Genomic DNA, 6,861 nt, shown 5'->3' on the forward strand with positions numbered 1-6,861 from the left:
CAACTCCATTTACAAACATACAAACAAGCAAAGAGAAATCTAACAGAAATTCTACCCTTTAATTCCATCCTTCCCCCTACTTTTTAACTTTTTGTTGTTTCCATCCATATCTTTTTATATAATACTATCTATCTCTCAAAAAGTTGATATAGTTATTTTTGATAGGTTTGTCCTTCAGTCTTCCTATTCAAGAGACAAGTGGTTTACACACCACAATTGCAGCAATAGAGTATTCTGTATTTGTGTACTTACTTTTACCAGTGAATTGTGAACTTCAGATGATTTCTTATTGTTTATTAATGTCCTTTTCTTTTGGATTGAAGAACTCCTTTTAGCATTTCCTGTAGGAAAGGTCTGGTGTTGATGAAATCCCTCAGCTTTTGTTTGTCTGGGAAAGTCTTATTTTTCCTTCATGTTTGAAGGATATTTTTGCAGGATATAACATTTTAGCATTAAGGTTTTGTTCCTTCGACACTTTAAATATGTCATGCCATTCTCTCCTGACCTGTAAGGTTTTCACTGAGAAGTCTGTTGCCAGACATATCAGAGACCCTTTATATGTCATTTTTTGTTTGTTTGTTTTTCTTGTTTCCCTTAGGACCTTTTCTTTATCTGTGACCTTTGGGAGCTTGGTTATTAAATGCCTTGAGGTAGTCTTGTTTGGATTAAATCTGCTTGATGTTCTATGATTTTCTTGAACCTAAATATTGATATCTTTCTCTAAGTTTGGAAAGTTCTCTGTTATTATTTCTTTGAATAAAACTTCTACCCCAATGCCTCTCTCCACCTTCTCTTTAAGTCCAAGAACTCTTAGGTTTGCCCCTCTGAGGCGATTTTCTAGATCTTGTAGGTGTGCTTCATTCTTTTTCATTCTTTTTCTCTTCTGTATTATGTATTTTCAAATAGCCTGTCTTCAAGCCTGTCTTCAAGTCCACTAATACTTCTGCTTGGTCAATTATGCCGTTGAGAGACTGATGTATCTCCCAGTTTGTTAGTTGAATTCTTAAGCTCCAGAATTTCTGCTTAATTTTTTTATTATTTCAATCTCTGTTGAATTTCTCTGACAGGCTTCTGAATTCCTTCTCTGTGTTATCTTGAAATTCACTAAGCTTCTTCAGGACAGCTATTTTGAACTCATTGTCTGAAAAGTCACATATCTCTATCACTCCAGAATTGGTCACTGGTAACTTATTTAGTTTGTCTGGTGAGGTCATGTTTTCCTGGGTGTTCTTGATGATTGTGGATATTCACCTATGTCAGGGCATTGAACAGTCAGGTATTTATTTGAATCTTCACAGTCTGGACTTGTTTAAACCTGTCCTTCTAGGGAAGGCTTTCCAGATATTCAAGGGGAATCGAGGGTTGTGATCTAAGTCTTGGTCACTGCAGCTGTATCAGCACGGGGGGTGCCCCAAGTCCAGTAATGCTGTGACTCTTGCAGGCTCCTGGTGGTAACACCTTGGTAGACTTGGTAAAATAAGGGAGAATTCTTTGGATTATCAGGCAAAGTCTCTCTCTTTTCCCTGACTTTCCGTGCTGGGCTGCTGTAGTCGGGGAAGTAGTGACATGGCCAGTGCCTCATGGCCACCAGCACCAGGTGACACCTGAAGCCAGGCAGCCCAGTCTAACCGAAAGCCCATGGTGACTGTTGCCCAGCTACCTCTGATGTTTATTCAAAGCCCTAGGGCTCTTTAGTCAGTAGGTGGTGAATCCTGCCAGGACTGGGTCCTTCCCTTCAGGGCAGCCTGTTTCCTTCTGGCCTGGTGTGGGTCCAAAAATGCCTTCCAGGAACTAAGGCCTAGACTCAGGGGCTTCAGGAGTCTTCCTGGTACTTTATTTTACCCTGGATGAGCTGGTACCCAGGTTGCAAAACAAAGTCCTCTGAATTTTTCCCTTTCCTTTCCCCAAGTAGAAGACTCCCTGAACCACACTGTCTGTAGTTGGAGGGGGGAGTAATGACACCGGCATTGGCTTTACTGCTACTGCTGGTGTCTCACTGGGTCACACGCACCCAAGTCCACTGGCTCTGAGCCAGCACAGCCAAAGGAATTGCCCGAGGACTGCACCCTTTTTGGCCTGACTGCCTTACGAATTTAGTCCATGCTCCAGGTTGCTCTTTGTCTGCCAGTGGTCACGGGGCTAGTGAGAACTCAGGTTTCAGGGTGGAGGATTTCTCTCTGCCTGGGCTGGTCTAAAGGCTCCCTCCAGGACCACTGGCAGAATTCTGCCTTGTGCTGTGCTCCCCTGTGCCAGGGTAGCCCTGGGTTTCAATGCAAAGTCCTACAATCACTTCACTCTCCCTCCCCTGGATACACAGATTCTCTCTTCACTCCAGTGCTGGCACAGCACTGCCAGGAGATGGGGAAGGGGTGCCGTAGGCAATGCAAGATTGTCTTTTCTGCCCTTTCTTGTTCCTCTTTCCTTGATATAATGTTAAAACCAGGTAGTATGATCACTCACTTGATTTTTGGTTCTTCTGAAGGTGCTTGCTTGTATGGATAGTTGTTAAATTTGGTGTTTGTGTGGAGGGATGATCACTGGAGGTTTCTCTTCAGCCGTCTTGCTCTGTCACCTCCCATTCCTTTTTATTGCTGAGTAGTATTCCATTTGGTTATCCATTCTTCAGTCAGTGAATGTTTGGGTTGTTTCTAATTTTTTACTATTATGAATAAAGCAGCTATGAACATGCACGCATAAGTCTGTGTGGACATAAGCTTTTATTTCCCTTGAGTAAATACAACGAGCAGAATTACGGGTTGTATGGTAAATATTTAATTTATAAGAAAATTTCAAACTGTTTTTTAAAGTGGCTGTACCATTTCACTCCTGTTGCCCCACATCTTCGCCTCTACTTGGTATTGTTAGTCTTTTTTATCTAGTTGATATGTAGGGGTATCTCAAGATAGCTTTAGTGTTAATTCATATTTAATTAGCATTATTTTTACTGTAAAGATAATGAGGATCTTTTCAAGTGCTTGTTGGATGTTTGTTTATCTTAGTTTGTAAAGTGTCTCTTAAAATCATGTAGAGGGTTTGAGGGATTTGGGGGCTGATCAAGGAAAAAGACAAGAAGCAGTAACACATAACAAGCTTTACTAGGTGGTGCTTGGACAGGGTGGCATGAGCGAGGAAGTCCTTCACAGCATGAGGCTTTCTGGACTAAAGGTGAGGGTGCCAAGAACTCCCCAGGGAGAGGGTAATCACAGAGGGAGCTTACATGCCTAGGTGATATCACTCCAGCAGCATGGCAGGGCATCTCTGGGTCAGAGAGCTTTGATGAGAAGCAGTGATATGGGGCCTCAGTCTTATCTATTGCCAGCAGGTGTGGGGTGGTTTCATGGCTTATGCAAAGCAGGCAGATTCTAAAGTGCTAAAAATCTTATTTGGGCTATTTTTAAAAGAATTGGATGTTTAAAAAATGGACTTTGGCATTGGTGGGCTTTTGAGCAAGTAGGTCTCAGCCTGCTGTGAAGAAATAAAAAAACCAGGAGCCAATACACAGAAGCCATCTTTGGCTCATTTATATAACAAAGCTTTTGCTCATATTTTTAATTAGGTAGTCTGTTTTATTACTGAATTATAAGAGTTCTTTATATATCCTGGGGAGGAATCCTTCATCAGATGTCTTGCAAATATTTATTCCCCAGTGTGTGGTTTGCTTTCCATTTTCTTAACAGTGTATTTGGATGAGGAAGAGTTTTTAATTTTGATGAAGTCCAATTTATCAATTTTTCTTTTATGGTTCCTACTTTCTGTGTCTTATCTGAGAAATGTTTGTATTACCTAAGATTTTTCTCCTGTTTTCTTCTACAAGTTTTATGGTTTTAGCTCTTATGTTTAGCTTTATGACCCATTTCAAGCTAATCTTTGAATATAGTATGAGGCAAGGGACAAGTCTCATCTTTTTGCATATAGATATCAAAGTTTTCCAGCACCATTCATTGAAAAGATTTTTTCCCTACTGACTTACTTTGGCAAGTTTGTTGAAAAATCTCTTGATGATATATGTGTGCGTCTCCATTTTGTTTTGTCCTCTTGGGATATTATGAGATATATATATATATACACATATCCTTTGCATTTTCGTATATATGTTTTTGTCCACGGATCCTGGCTCTTAACTCCCATAGCCCTTGTTACAGTCTTTTGTTATAATTGTGGGTCTCTTTAGGCCTCAGAAGCAGGCCTCAGAAAACAGAATCTCTCTCTCTCTCTCTCTCTCTCTCTCTCTCTCTCTCTCTCTGATCTTCTCCAGCCCACCTTTCACCAGCCCAGTGCAGGACTCTAATCTCCCCCACCTTTCTGATTGTGGGTTGTAAGACTCTCATTTTAGAAGGGTCCTGCCCCATACCATGAAGAAAGAAAGGCTGCACAGAAAGGCCAAGAATAATCTGAATAGACAGGCCTTGCTGGGTTTCTCCTTGCAGCCTATTAGTATTAGATCATATCCTTTCTGTCCAACTACATTTCTATATGGTTGTCAATCATGCCTATCCCATGAAGTCTCCATAAAAGGCCCAAGAGGACAGGGTTTGGGGAGCTTACAGATAGCCAAACATGTGGAATTTCCTGGAAGGTGGTGTACACTGGGAGTGTATGCAAGCTTTGCACCCCTTCCCCCATACCTCACCCTATGCATCTCTTCATCTGTATCCTTTGTAATATCCTTTATAAGAAACCAACGTATGTGTTTCCCTGAGTTTTGTGAGTCACACTAGCAAATAAATTGAACCCAAAGAGAGTGTCATGGGGACTCCATCTTGAAGCCAGTTGGTCAGAAAGTTCCAGAGGTTTGGACTTGTGACTGGCATCTGAAGGAGGGGCAGTTTTATAAGACAGCCCTCAACCTGTAGGATCTGATACTATCTTTAGGTAGACAGTGTCAGAATTAAATTGGAAGACACCCAGCTGGAGACTGGGTGCAGAACTGACTGCTTGGGGTGTGTGGGAAAACTCTCCATACATTTGGTCACAGAAGTTTCCTCTGTGTTGATTGTTGTGTGGTATGTGGAGCAGAGGAAAACTGGTTTGAGTTGTTTTTTCCTTACCCATTGATTTACCTACCTATCTATGTCAAAATCACACTGTCTCAATAACTACAGTTTTAAAGTAAGTCTTAAAGACCAGGTTGTGTAAGTCCTCCAATTTTGTTTCTTGTCCTGGCTAGTCTAGAGCCTTTGCATTTCCATATAACTTCTAGAATCAGCCTATTGAGTTTTGTATATGTATATATAAAAAAATTCTCCTGGTATTTTGGTTGGGATGGCTTTTATACTATAGGTCAATTTGAAGAATTGAAATGTTAACAATATTGAGTCTTACAATCCATAAAAATGGGATCTCTCATTACTTAGGTATTAATTTCTCTCAGCAATGTTTTGTAGTTTCAGTGTACAGGTCTTACACATAATTTGTTACATGTATCCCTACATATTGCATGTTTACTGGTGCTATTTAAGTGGTTTTATTTTCTTAATTTCGATTTACAATTGTTTATTTCTAGGATATGGTAATTTTTAAGGACCTTGATAAATACTGTCCTGTATAAAGTCATACCAATTTGCATATCCAACAAAACATGAGATTGACTATTTGACCACTCTAAGTATTGATTTAAAAATTTGTGGCAGCTTTAAAGAATAGTTCTATTCTCCTACTTTACATTGATTATTTGACAATTATTTTTCTCTTCTTGGAAGGAGGAAGTATTGTTTGACCTCTGGCACAGAAAGTTTGATTAATCACAGGCTTTGGTTCACTGCACACCTCATCATTGACCTTTTTATTTAGTTTTTTTTTTTTTTTTAATCTCATGCTCCACTGCTATTCTCTCTCTTTCTTCTTCCATGGGCAACACTTTTCATGCCCTTAGGTAACCATTCCAATGTTCTTGACACATCTTTTTGAGCATTTCTAGATTCCATTATTATTTTCACTAAATGCTGTATTTTTAAAAATGTGTTGTAGATATACATAGTCTTTTGCTTCTATCTAATTCATAGTACAGTAGCCTCCTCTTACTCTTCTTGGAATGCCAAGACCCCCAGTGGATGTCTGAAACCAAGGATAGTACTGAACCCTATATATACTATGGGGTTTTTTTCCATCTGATAACTGAGATGGCTACTAAGTGACTAACAGGTGATCAGTGTGTAGTGTGGATACACTAGACAAAGGGATGATTTACATCCCGGGTGGGATCAGGTGGATGGTGTGAAATTTCTTATTTCTCAGAATGTCACAAAATTTAAAACTTGTATTTATTTCTGGAATTTTCCATGTAATATTTTCAGACTGCAGTTGACTATGGGTAGCTGAAACCATCGAAGCAAAACCATGGATAAGGGGAGAATACTAAACTACATGTGTGCACCTACCATGTTTTACCTATGTATTCCCCGAGGGATGAAGAACCTCAAATGGTGTCTAAGCCTCTGCCATCAAAAACATTCATAACCTTGACACATTATTCTAATTGAAGCTCTTTTTTGTTTGATGATTTAGGCATTCCTTGTCTATTGTAGATACCAGTTTCTTATCAGATTTAGACGTGCAAATGTATTTTCCCATATTTTCATCTATTATAAAATATAAACATTTCCCCCAGTATTTGTCCCAGTTACCTACTGTTATATAACAAACCACCCAAAACCTTAGAAGCTTAACACAAACCATTTTATTTGGCTCATGATTCCATGTGTCAGAAATTAGGAAGGGCTCCACTGGGTGGTTCATCTGATTTACACAGCAACAACTAGGGCAGCTTGGGCTGGAGGATCTATTTTTAAAATGGCTTCTTCACTTAGAGTTCTGCTTCTTTGGTGCTCCTTGGCCTCTCCACTTCATGTCTCATCCTCTAGT

This window comes from Propithecus coquereli, unplaced genomic scaffold (genome assembly GCF_000956105.1).
Source record: "Propithecus coquereli isolate 6110/MARCELLA unplaced genomic scaffold, Pcoq_1.0 Scaffold470, whole genome shotgun sequence".
Classification (NCBI taxonomy): Eukaryota; Metazoa; Chordata; class Mammalia; order Primates; family Indriidae; genus Propithecus; species Propithecus coquereli.